The sequence below is a fragment of the Poecilia latipinna genome, unplaced genomic scaffold, assembly GCF_001443285.1.
Source record: "Poecilia latipinna isolate Pla-1442-1.1 unplaced genomic scaffold, P_latipinna-1.0 Scaffold101, whole genome shotgun sequence".
Classification (NCBI taxonomy): Eukaryota; Metazoa; Chordata; class Actinopteri; order Cyprinodontiformes; family Poeciliidae; genus Poecilia; species Poecilia latipinna.
The window spans coordinates 475,451-489,563 of NW_015112717.1; the positions used below are offsets into that span (position 1 = coordinate 475,451).

The 14,113-nt window shown below is 38.2% G+C and overlaps 1 long non-coding RNA gene across 1 annotated transcript in view; it reads left to right on the forward strand.

The window, feature by feature from the left end:
* Positions 1–13,560: 13,560 nt before the first annotated feature.
* Positions 13,561–14,113, forward strand: part of LOC106944152 (uncharacterized) — a 22,594-nt gene continuing 22,041 nt past the window's right edge. The window contains exon 1 of the long non-coding RNA XR_001424134.1: positions 13,561–13,681. This is a non-coding gene — a long non-coding RNA (uncharacterized LOC106944152). The remainder of the gene's footprint in view (positions 13,682–14,113) is intronic.

Below are 14,113 nucleotides of genomic sequence, written 5' to 3' on the forward strand. Positions count from 1 at the left end.
ATACCAAAGCTTTTCTGACTTCATTTGAATTACAATTTCTAGGAGCCATGGCACTGTTAGAGGTGCAGCATGTAACTTTATAAGTATTTACAATGTGTTTTTTCCCTTCTTGTTAGAAGTGTCACCATATTATGACTGATAGTGTGTGAAAAAATAGAGTCCCTCTGCCTCCTCACTATGAAAGTACTGCCATCTGCAGAAATGCACCACTCTGAGTCAGAAACAACCAATCAGAGCCAGGTGGAGGGTTTTAGCGCTGTCAATCAGCTTGTGTACATGCAGCTGGATGTGCTGATGGCGGAAAAACAACTGTTTATCTGTCGTCATCGGTGGCCGTGCTGGAGAACTCTGGCAGAAAGCAACAAGGAGGGTGTGAGTAGTACGAACACAAGGATGATTGACAGTGCTACGATTCTCCTAATGCTCTACTTTTTTTTTTTTTTACTTTTTTTATTGTTATTTCTATTTGCACTTGTGGTCTGCCATTTTCCAGACACATAGTATCTGATACATCTGAACATACACTGAATATACAAAGTGAGGGACAATAAAAACATTTCTCTTCCATTACAGTATGTGAAGAAATTTTGAAACACTGTCTTTTGTAGAACTGGTTCCTTTTCATGACCTTGGAGGGTTTTGACCCTAATCTGTTTTTGTTTGTTTGTTTGTTTGTTTTTGTTTTTCTTTTGCTTTTTTTGTCATGAAACCAGTGGTTTTCATTTGATAGTTCTGCAATGGTCATGAAAAAAATGGCTGAAAGTTTACTTCCAGGATTTTCTGCTTGAGAGCAAAATTCAAGGTCCCATTAGTAAAAAAAAAAATAAAAAGGTTTCTCCAGATTCTAAGAAACAAAAAGCAGCCCCTGTTCTTTTTCTGATATATTATCTTGGATGCAACATTATCCTCAACTTCCAAAAAGTTCAGGAATTGTTTTGTTGTTTTCAGTGCAAAGAATATTTCTAAACATCTTGTGGACCAATGAGTTCTTATTTTTTAGGAAATATGAGATGGATCTATGATCTGGTCAGCAGTGCTTCTGGTATTGGAACTCCCTGAATTCATCTCTTTTTTCCCCGGCTGAGGATAAACGACTCTCCCCGACTCGTTAAGGGTTACCTTGGAATCAGTGTGTATGTAGAATATGCATACTTGTTAGTCATTTGAGAACATTTTTAAAAAAGCATTTATCATTTTTCATTCAGTTCACAATGACACGCTACTTTGTGTGGACCTGTCATATAAAATACAACAGTTTATGGTTATAACACGACAGAATGGGGATCAAGTTCAAGTCGTATATAAACACGTTTTCAAAGCACCGTTGATCATTTCACGTCCTCTAGTAGTGGAAATGATTGAAGTGTGACCACCTACATGGAAGGGCCCAATTAAAGTTTTCTTTTATGATGATGAGGACGTAGGCAGGCTGTAGTACCAGGTAGGTGCAAGATCTGACTTGAAGACAGTCACTGAAAGCCTACAGCTCTATGTGGAAGTGGGAGAACTGTTGATGTTGGATTTATCTTTCATTTTGTAGAGTTGTTGATTTCTTGTTACTTATAAAGATTAAAAATGAATTATTTGAACACCTACACATTTCTAAGGCCTAAAGAAATGACTTCAGAATAGGAATTACTAGTGTATGCAAACAAAAGTGCGGTTACTGATTAGGCTTCATTTGACCTGTTGCTACATTTAGCCTGGTGATACAAAACTAGAAAAAGAGACGGGAAATGTTTTACTTCAATTTCAGGTACTTATCAGTGAAAAAGGCTGCAGGCTAATGCAGATCAGACTCCTGTTGTTCTGGTTTTGAACTCACACACATAAAACCTAAAATCAAATCATGAGTGTGAGGAGAGGGGTGGAGGGGATTCCTCTTTGTGGCTTTTTATCTTTTGAAGGACTTTAAATCTATGCTGGGCAGCCATTGCAGGAGTCGAACATTGTTGGTGCCCTGGAATAATTGAAGACTCTGGGTAAAAGCCATTTTGTTACGTGGAAGTGTGGAACCAGAAGCACTCAGACTGCGCTGTACACCATAACATATATACAGTATATTTATTTATATATAGCCGGTTTCTTTCTCAAAAATCCTACAGTTGCTGCAATTTGTTTCTCCACCAAAGATGTGGACAAGGGCATCTCCTAATCTATTTTCCTCTCTCACTTTGTGGAACAAATGCGCTAAATTCAACCAATTTTCCCTCAATAAACTGCATAAGACAGATGGAGTGCTTTCATCCAGTCAGCAAATCATGTTGGGCAAGATTGATGTTCTCTCTGTTTCTCGGAAAAACACTGGCTGCCTCCTCTCCTCCCTGCTGGACGGCGTTGTGTGCGTGCGTTCATGTGGTCAGCAGCAGCAAAGCCTCACATCGGCAGTCCTGTGAGGTCTCCGCTGTTCTGGTTCCTCCAATCTCTAATCATCGCTCTGGAAAGACACAAACAAACAAAGTGGAAATGCTTTATTTGATAAGCACAGGTCTGATTATTGTACCTGTAATTGTTTTGCCGTTGGAATAGTTAATGAATTCAAATTGGTGCGTTACCGTTAAACTTGTGTTAAATACGGAATGCAACATAATGTTTATATTGCTTTAAAAATTAGGCAGATGAGCATTTTTTATAGAACAACTTCTTTCCACATCTTTCTTTCTTAATAATTAAAACAACCAGACTGTAAAAAGAGAATGCAGCTCCAGCATGAAAAAATTAGTTAATTTGTTACATTTAATCAAATTAGATTTCTTTAACATGACAACTTAGTGAACTTACTATATTCACTTAGATTAATCTAATTTGATTACATGTTAAAAAAAAACAAAAAGCTTAAAAAAACAGCAGAAACACTGAGTTCCTTCAAATTACAGGCTAAAAAAGAATTTATTTAGAGTAAATACCAAGAAGAATATAGATTAGTTTTAGTTTTCATTCCCATATTTCACTATGACAATTTCTGATTATTTTGGTGATGACATTTGATTAAATAATGTTTGTTTCTTTATGTTTTCATCATGTAAAGCACCTTCAATTACTTTGTTGCTAAACTGTGCAGTATAAACAAGCCTACCTTGCCTTGTCATCAGAACATTTCTCAATTTCTCAGTGTTTGACCTTGTGTTTGTTGTAATGTCAGATGCTCTCATACAAAGTAGCTGGCTGCTATTTCTGGCTTCGTCAATAGTATTCACACCTCACTGCAAAAATATTCACACACCACTCCTTACAGGGTTGTTGTTTTCACCCTTAATGAAAATGACTATGAAAAATCACACACAAACATTGCTTAGTTTAAAACTGGGAAAACGTTCTCTCTTTCCCAGAGGGAGACAATTAGCAAAGAGCACAATTCTCAGTTTCATCTCAGAAGAAGCTCCACCTAATCTCTGTACTTTCAGCCGTTTCCTGCATCTGCGACTCAATTTACATTCTGAGCACTGCAGACCTATCATGATCTGTCTTTCTTGTGAAATCTGCGTTATGGATCTTGGGGTTTTCTGACTAACTTTGTACTTTGGAAGGTCACCTGCAGGTTGAGGCAACAAGTGCTTTAAGAGGAAGCCCGTATCTATAGCATCCCATATAGCTTTACTTCCACAGGAAATCCCTGTGGGAGATCCAATGAGAGGCCATGTTGTCCATTTAGATGTTTGCACCTCAGCTTCATGGTCTATCAGTTCTGTTTTATAGCTTTGTTGAACTGAGAAGTAAGTGCATTTACAGTGGGATTAATTGGATGTGATTAAAAGCCTGAGAGAAAATCCCAGGAAATCAAGATTCTGCTTTATTTTCTCGATTCTGAACTACGAAACGACGCAAAAAAGAGGTAACTACAAGATAAATGTAGACTCATAATATCAGCCATTAAAACCCACAAGTCAACGCAGCATCACCACTAACATTCATAACATCTTTAAAGTGGGAAAACACACAGAGGCTTTTCTAAGAAACGGGTCTTGAATTATTAGGCCTATATTTAGGCAGACCAGCAAATGCATCTTAGATCTGAGTTCATAAAGCGAGAGATTGCCAATAGTCACTGGAGACACTTGGCAGTGTAACATAAACCCCAAGCCCAAAAAAGTATTATGAACAGTGCAAATAATATTGGTGTCTGGGAAAAACACGGCTGCTCAATTCCCCAGAAGCTCAGCAGGAACAGCTAAAACCAGCAAAAAAAAGGCTTTATGTCAAGCTCTATTAATCCATGGCAATGCTTAAGAGATGGTTGTTAAATCATCTGTGAGTGTGCAGTGAGGTAGCTCAGTGCTTCTGCTGCAGCACATCCCACAGATGGGGAAACACTGAACCCGCACTAGTGAGGTTTCACTCCCCAGTTTAGGCCTCTCCACTCCAAACCTCTGGATTCCTAAAGAACGACTGCAACACTGAGTTCAACATGTCTACCATCAAAATGTAAATAAGCAGAAATAATTTCTATAAACTCTTAAATATTTGGAAATGATTAATATTGGGATTAATGTTCAACAAATATGTGTGTACAAGATTGTTGTTTTAAAAAATTTGTAACTTTAAAAGGGACCTATTAAGCAAAACTGTCGTTTTGCACTTTTTTGTGCTTTCACTTGGGTCAGTAAACTATCTGAGCTCTAAAAGAAAACACCCAGACGTTTTTTGGCAATAAGTAATGTTCAGTTGGTGGCTGGAAAATGTGCTTTTGCAAACACCTGTCCCATTACCTAGCAACTCCAGCCGAGCCCGGCCCCTCAATAAATTGAGCAGTGCTCTGATCACTTCAGTTTTAGAAAAAGAAAATGTTTTGCCAGCTGGTTTTGCTGCTCTATGCACTGCACAATGGCTACTGGAAAACACAAGTGTTTTGTTGTCCACTGCAATATGAACATCTGTCCATGAACATTCTGTTGTTGATGGAGAACAGACCTACTGGGCTGCATTTTACTTTTTAATGGCAATGTCCCAGTCCCATTGCCAAATAAATCTTGCAGTTTGCGACAAATCATTTCTCTAAGGACTCTTCTGTAAACAACCGACAATACAAGGCAGGATTTACCAACAGACTTCAACTCAGGGAAACGTCTGTCTCAACTGTTCAATGCAAATCAGCAGATTAAAAAAAATAATAATGTATAACTCTTGAAAATGTCAGCCCAACCCTTCCCAAATGACACACATCCTTCAGGTGGGGTTCCACTCCACCTTCTCCAGGACCGTACGAAGGAAGGTAAAAAAGCTCAAGCCCTCTCCTCAGACCGCAGGAGCAATAACTTCCCATTCAGAAACCGCTCTTGTGTTTTTCATGGCTGAGCAGGAGGCACCACTCCTTCTGCTTCTGGCTCTGACTCAGGGTCAAAGATGAATTGCTGAATAACTGTGCATCTGCTTGCAGCCATTTTTACACTCATAAAGTGAGTTGAGGGATGGCCAGCAGTTAGTTGGATAACAGTGACGAAGCCCTAAAACAGCTCAAATAGACAGAACTAACAGTATAATATGAGACACATAATCAGTGAAAAGATGAAGCTCCTCCACCTCCTTCCTGAGCTTCTACTGGTATCTGTCAGTCATCCTCATGTACGCGCTGCTCAATGTGCTAATGGAGAAGCAGCATATCATTCCAGGAAAACTGCTTGTTTGCCGTCATCAGTGGCTATGCTAACTAGCCTTAGCATTTGTCCCAGGCTATGTAGTAGTAAACCAGCTGTAGCCTAGCAGAAAACAAGGTAGAGGAGATGAGCATGAATGAGAGTGATTGACAGCGCTAAGCCCATCCTCCTGGCTGCTATTGGTTGTTTCTGAGTGAACAACATATTTCTGCAGTTAGTACTGGGAGCACAGATCATTTGTCACAATGTAGCGATCATTTTAGACAAATATGTTAACATATTTTTTAATAAAAGTTACAAACTGCAGCTTTAATGCAACAAGTCATTTTGTTTAAATAAATAAGATTACTGAGTTATTAAGAGATTCTGTAGGGCATGTAAGCGGAATAAAATGAAAAGGCTTTTCATTTTTAAAGCCTTGTCAACATGTTTTATGTCCATTCTACTGATAACATTTTCTTTACAGTGTGGATGTTTGTTTTTGATCAGAGACTGAAGGCAAGAAATTGGTGAGTGAGGCATGAAGCTGAAATAAGGTAATCAATCATTCTTTGAATGATACAGTGCCTCAGCTGCATGCTTATTGGTAAATAAAAATCTATTTTGCAACTAAGTTAATCATTTTTAGAGATTCATGTGTTTGTACTGCAGGTCGACTGGCTTTATTAAACGCTTTAATAGATGTTTTATGCTCCCTGTTGTGGATGCTTGATGAGAATTAAATCAGTGCAAGGATCATTTTTGTGTCCTTTGCTCTCAAAAACAATTCCAGGACTGACATCAGGGCCGGACATAGGAAGCTGTGGGCTGTGGGCTTCAGCTAATTTATGGGCCCGCTTTCCATTCAGCATCATGTTGTTATGTACAGCTATGCAGTTTTACAGTAATCCATTGGATTTTTATTAATCCATGATCGGCACACATGAGCAGCAGCTGAGTAATCTACATAGGAACAATATCGGAGATGTTGTGGTGGAGGATGAAGTAGATCACAGGCACATGAAGGCTTTGAGAGATAGAAATCTAGACAGAGCCAATCAACTGACAACAGGTTTGACCTAAAAGGTCTGCTTGTCTACATACTTGTCTTCAACCAAATCAGGAGATGCCACTGCTCCCTTTGCCTCCCCCCATGTCTATCTTTAGAAGTCAGGGGAAGAGGCAGCCGGACAGACTGGACCGGAACAAGGCTGCAGGTCCAGATGGTGTCAGCCAAAGAGTCTGCAACATCTCTTCAACCTTAACCTGACCCAAGAGAAGGTTCTGTTGATGTGGAAGATATCCAGCCTGGTTCTGGTACCAAAGAAACTCACCCTCTGTGAGAAACTCCAGATGACACAGGTGGAGGCCTCAACAATCATCTGGATCTACGGCTTACTCATAAATAGACCACGGTTTGTGTCTAACCAGGTGGTCACCAACACAGGAGCACCACAGGGCTCTGTATTCTCACCATTCCTTTTCTGTCTTCCAGCCGTAGATGTCATCTACAAAAACCAGCATCTTCTCATCTCATCTTGAACATGAACAAAACAAAGAAGGTGATTGCATATTTTAGGAGAAACGGGGTTGGATCAAATCCTCTTTCCATCACAGGAAGATAAGTGGAGAAGGTTGAGGAATATAAATACCTCAATGTTCATCTGGACATCAGACTGGACTGGAGTCAGAACAGTCCAGTTCCTGCTCTCGTTTCCTGTGTTCGCATTCATTGTTGTTTTGTAAGTTTTTGTTTAATTACTTATTTTATTAAATTTTTCACCTTTCTGCACTGCCTGTTCTGCACCTGGCATCCATCATCACAACCAAACATCATTAACAATATGAAATGGAAAGATCACAAGTTTATTTGACTTCATTATTAGTCATGTGCAAATAATTCAATTGTGTTGCTCTGACATTTGGTTTAAGAGTAACACAGCTTATTAAAGTGAAATGTGTTTCTGCTACATTTATCAGGTGTATTTTAAATTAGTTGCCTTCCAAAAAAGCCCAGTGAAATAACTGCTGCAGAAAAAAAAGCAATCCCCGTGTGGGACATCGTTTTATTGGTGAAGTCATGAATTATTCATGTTCATTCAGTGAGTTCGAAACGAAGAGCTGGATTGTCATTTTTCGGTGGCAGGCAGACATGGACAGATTCTTCTATCAGAGCACACAAACACAGAGAAACGTCTCTCATTCATCAACTGATCTGTGAGCAGGTTTCATCCAAATCACACATTCATACATTCACAGAGAAAGAGTGAGAGAGATTTGCACGTTATTGATTTTCAAACACATTATTTCTATTCAGACGAGTGGAGCGGAGTCTCTGACTGACAGGTGGTGGTGAATTTTAATTCAGTAATTTTTACATGAAAGCTCTGAGTCTGGAGGTATTTCATTGTCCTGCAACGACCATCCAGACCAACGTCCAAAAACAAGCAGAAGCTTAAGTTTAACTTTTAACATGAAGGTATTCACTCTGACTTTTAAGAAAGCAGCAAGTATAAAAATCCTACATAATAAGCAGCTTGGTAGGCCTACGTCTCACTGGAAAATGTGGATTTATGAAGTGTTTCACTTTAACACGAATACAGACTTTTTATTTAAGTGCAGTGGTGATTTTTCAGAGGGTAAAGGTCTCAGGGAAGATTTTACAGAAACATAATAAATGTTCTGACGTGTTCTGGGACGACAGTTTCTCAAAGTCTGGAGCCAATCAGAAAATCTGCACTCCTCCCTCCAGGTCTGGGATCAGTTTTTATTTTTATTTTTATTTTTTGGCACAAGCAGAGAAATCCACATGCCTTGATGTCTTGTTTACAAGTGATGGTGTGTGATGGGGCCGGAGATAAATAGATGGATTGAGGCCCTATCTACAGTAATGCGACTGCTGCTCTGGTCTGTCGTGGTGAAGAATGAGCGAAGCTCAGAATATATCTTTCTGTCTGTGTTCCAGTCATGACACATGAATCATAACTGAAATAATACACGCAGCTGAAATGAGCTTCCTCCACAGGGCGGCTGTGGCTTTGTGGGAAAAGCAGTCGCATGAAATCAGAAAACTGAGTTCGATTCCAGCTTGTTGATGTAACTGAGCAAGGCAGTCGATCCCAGATGCCTATGAATCTGTGTGTGAATGTGTGTGTGCATTTCTGAGTGTGATTTGGTGGCTCTTGTGGAAAGGTCTTCGAGTGGCTGCAACGACTAGAAAAGTAATTTTAATAATAATATATTTTTGCTACTGCACTCTTCATAACATGAATTTACTCAACAAACCTTCGATCCCATCTATTTGCAGACTGTGCCTTTGATATTATTCAAATGCACACTGTAAGTGTATTAATATTCTAATATTAACACTTTATTTAAACATTGTAGCATCCGTGTTAAACAACTTTTACAATATTTGTTTACGCACTGTACCTTGACTGACACTGACTATTCTTAGATATTTTTAATAACCACTCAGTATATTATTTACACAACTCTTGTCTGAATAGTCAAAAATAAATCTCTGACTGTATAATAATAATATAGTTTAATATAATTTACTGGAACATTGGTTTATTTTGATATAAGTATTTTCTTGTAAATGTACAGACATGTTGCTCTGTTCTTACCAGCTCTGTGAATATGAAAAACACCCTGTGGCAGAGGAGAAGTGTATGTTATGACACGTACGACTTCAATACTATCTCAATTTATACCAGCTGTTAAATGTGATGTGATGTCATTCTTTCGCTTACCTACTACATTAAGGCAACATCCATGAGAAAAAAATGTTTTTCTTCAGTGACAAAGCTGTTACGTTAAATATATTCCATACACAAACTTCCTTTTAAGCCAAGAACAAAAGCAAGATGTGAAAATATATCATTCAATCTGAGGAGCGTGCCAGTATAATTACACACCAGAACGACGCTTCTGTCATGGCCTTAAAGGGGATAATCATTTTCCAATTAGGTAGTTCACTAAAATCATTGATGTGATTTTGCCTGGATGGTACAAAAGTGCATGTTTTTTGTTGGCATAAATTGACACGTTTTACATTATAGAATGTTTCACAATCAACACTAGAACAAAGAAAGATGTTCTTCCTGAAACTTTCGGAATATTCAACGGGTTTGTTTACTTGTCCCTTTCCATTCCAAAATATGAAAAAAGTCAGAGTCTGTTCCATTTAATCACTTTGGATACTTTAAATAAAGAGACAGCCACAAGTGTTAGACCATAAGAGATTTAATTCACAGATAGGAAGGAAGGGTGACATCCAAACTTCGGAAAGTAAATCACATGTTTTCTGAGAGACGCGTATTTTCCACTGATTGCTGAATCTCGCTTCAGAATAAAGCAGTAATAACATCCAGGAGATGAGCCGCCGTGATTGAGCTGAAGGAAACGGCAGCCAGTTCTTCTACAGATAATTCAAGTTTAATCGGAGCCGTGCAGACGCTCGCACCACCACAGATATACTCCCAGTAGTCTAACGTTATCAAGCGGCAGCAAAAAAAAGCACAATCACGTCTGCGAGAACGTTGTATATATACTCTGGAATTACACTGATTGCTAAAGACGTTGCCTGTGATAAGAAAAAATAAGCTTGGTTTATACACTGTGGGCTGATACAACACTAGATGTATCAGCCCACATCCTGCAAAAAAAGAGCCTGATATTAATCACTCTGTGGAGGAAAAGGTGTTTCAGTTTAGAAAAATAAAGAACGGTAACTGGCTATTCACAAAATGCTAGCATGAAGGCTTATTTACTCACTAAGCTGCAAATGCATTCCCATACAACTTAATATGACAGGGTGAAACTGATAAACACATTCAGTGCAGGTCAAAACTTTTACAATGGTTCTAAACTGGAAATAATTTGTAGATTTTCTCCCAGTAAAAATACCACAGAATCACAACACTTAGACACAAGATCTAATCAGTTTTGTGGATCTGCCTTTTTTTTTCTCACAGTGATTTTTTAGTCCCCCTTAGTATATAGGGGGTGCGCCCCACAGTTTGGGAACCTCTGCACTAAATCATTTTCAGTGTGGTTGATGTTTCACACTGAAAACATCAACCACAGACTGATGGTTTGCTGTGACCTTGGTTCTCCTTGGAAAGTGTTATTTGTGTGTGTTGGTTCTCCTTAGAGAAGCCATTAGATCATTTCAAACCAAACAGTTCTGAGGATTCTCTCAGGCTGTGTTTCCATCCTGGTCCTCAGGGACCGCGTCTCTGCTCCAGCACACCTGATTCAAACGATAGCATTAGCTCCTGCATGCCATCCAGTGCTGCAGACGCCTGTTAATCACCCATTTATTCAGAGCAGGTGTGTGGCAGAAGGGAGACATGCAGGGCAGTTTTCCCTGAGGACCGAAACTGAGAAACGGCGCTGTGAGGAAACTTGGCACGATAAGGAGACCAGCGGGGAACGACATGTCATCTAGGGTTTCTCTTGATGATAGGTATGTATTCTTTGTTATTTTCCAGTTTGTAACAATAGTGTAGAAAAACTGGTTCATATAAAGCTTTGCTAGATTTTTAACCCTCAGAGAAAGAGGTTCATGTTTTACCTCACAGGTTCTGTCTGCTTGTTTCGGTCTGAGATAGAAACACTTCAGCTCTCAATATTTATTCATTTGTGCAAATCTTTGTCAATAGTGAGTATACACAAAAACCTGCATGTTTATTTATTTAGTCCAAACTGCTGGTTTATATTGCTAGAGCAATATAAACCAACTATCTAAGGGAAAGTTTCATCCACACTCCGGATGAAATAGTTGCTGGTTCCCTGCCATTTCGAAGAATACATCGACCTGACCACTTCAGTAGTTGTGTTTCCATTAAAAATGTGCGCAAAACTTTGTCAATATTCCCCTGATTTTAGAAAAAATAAATAAAATGTCATAATTGCTCTTTTTCCATTAAACAAGAAACGCATTAAAATCACACATAAATAAGTTGGTTCACGCTATAAGTCGTTAAAAAACATGTGGTGCCATAATCCTCCTACTACTTCCTGTCGTCTTCTTCTTGTTGTTTTGTGCCAGTAGCAACATCAGGTTGTTGGTCATGTGACTCATGTGATGCAGAAAAAGTGTTTCCATTGCAGTTTTGTAAAATAAACCAATTTTGAGATGACAAAAAAAAAAATTACCTCACCCTAGCGCTTAAACTTCTTATTGAAAAACAAGAGTTTTTTGTTTGTTTGTTTTTTTTCGAAATTGTCACGTACCAACTAAGTAAATGTATTTTCAAAATGTCAGATTCCACAATTATAGTCAGTGGAAATGTAGCTACTGACCCTCTTTCACATGGTAAAAAAATAAATTGTAGAATAATAAAACTTTTTTTAATTATCATAAAACATTATGATAATGTTAGTTTTTTAGCCCCTCAGCATTGAGTCTCTTCTTTCTCAGAACAGTTATATTCTGATTTATTGAGATTCACTTGGTTACTGAACATATCCATTGATATACAAATTGACCTGTTCGGCATTGAAAGTGTTATTAAACGTTACTAGATTGTCTTTTTCTCAACTTTTATTTAAGTATAAGTAAAGTATTTGATTTGTTGTGACTTCAAGGGCTAGGAGTTGTTGACATGGTTACCTTACAGCAGTGGTTTCCTAACATATTCTGGGCCCCCCAGTGGTTTCCTAACATATTCTGGGCCCCCTTATGGATTACAAATAGCTTTCTGGTTGAACGACGTGTGTTAGTTCATGTGTCACCCTTTACACATGAATCCAAACTTGGAAGTAATGACAAGTGGAATTCTATACAATATTAACTATGTTACACATGATTCACTCTTTTCTTTACCTCAGTGCACATAAGACATTACAAACATATTTTTTGCTCTGACTTTCTGATGCTCTTGTTCTTGTGGTTGAGTTATAACATGTAATGACTATATTTATTTAAGACCGTTTTTAAGGCCGTTTTTGAAAACAGGAAAAGGAATAAAATCCCTAAAAGGTCAATTAAACTTTAGCTTTAATAACATAAAACTACATAATTTTTAAAGTTTAATCAGTAATAGTTTTATAACAAATCTATGTCAGATAATGATTTCTTTTAATGTCAAGTTGTCATATTGGTGACATTTTGAATAATGTTAACTTTGTATTAAAAGTGTCATGATTTACCAAATGACACTTTATGACAACAGTCATAAATATTCATGAAGACTTACTCTTGTTCATGACAGGTGTTATGTCATGTTTATGACGGCGTCATGACAGTCTTATTCACAACCCATCAAATAAAGTGTTACTGAACAAATAGTCATACGCATCCACACACTGTTGCTCAATGGAAATGCAGTGTTGAAGAAGATTTTAGATTATAATGTTTCTTAAGAAAACTCTCTGGCTCAATCTTCTTCGATCCTAGGTTCTCCCGGCAGGCCTCGTGTAGCCACACAGAAAACAACAATGAGTGCAGACGTCACAGAATTACAGAGTTTAATCCAATAGAAGACCACGCATAAAATTACAACAGAAACCTGCAAAGACGTCTTTGGAGAATTGCAAGAGCAAATCTGATTTGTTTCTCCTGTGTAGAAAGTTTTATAGTAAAGGCGTATTCCTGTCTTTAATTTATTCATATAAGGCGTACCTTTGCTCATCCAACCAGAAGCTATCTCTGACCCTTATAAAACTCCTAGCAAGTCATGATTTAAGACCATTTGTCTCCATTGTCTAAACAAAATGGAAGCAGAGACTCTCCTGAACTCCTGCTGTTTTATGGCTTTTCACGGATCTGTGTGAAAAGCTGGAACTTCTCCTGATTGTTTTCCCACACAGATAAAGGGCAGTTCAAAAGATCTTAGCAAACCATCTGCTGTAAGTACAGGTAACAAAAAGGTCAATAGGCCAGAATAAGTTACTAATTTCAAAATTATAATTAGGCTATTTCAATCAAGACATGTTAAGTTTTAAAACTAGCATACTTTAAATTTATTTTCTTAACTGTAGAAAGCCCAATTAAAAGAAACTAACATGTTGCTTTTTTTGATAGTGGGAGAAGCCAAAGTACTTGGAGAGAATCCACATCTGCATAGGAATATCGTGGAAACTTCATGCAGAAACATCAGGTAGTGTAACAAACATGCATGCATGCATGCACTCTTTTTCAAAGGAAATGTAGTGAGCCTAATTAAAATAAACTAACATGTAAACACCTTTTTTGATGGTGGGAGAAGCCAAAACACTTGGAGAGAACCCACATCTGCACATTGGAAACTCCATGCAGAATTTATGTGATACTCTGCATGGAGTATTATGGATCCACTTTGGTGGAAGAAAGTTTGTCATGTATGCATCCATAAATGTTTTTTGAAGGGAAATGTAGGGAATGTAAATGAAACTAACATGTTGCTTTTTTTGATGGTGGGAGAAGCCAAAGCACTCGGAGAGAACCCACATCTGCATAGGAATATTGTGGAAACTCCATGCAGGAACAAAGTGTTGGAATTTTGAACCCTTGGTGAAAAGCACCAGGGCTGTGTGTTTTGCAACCCCATCTT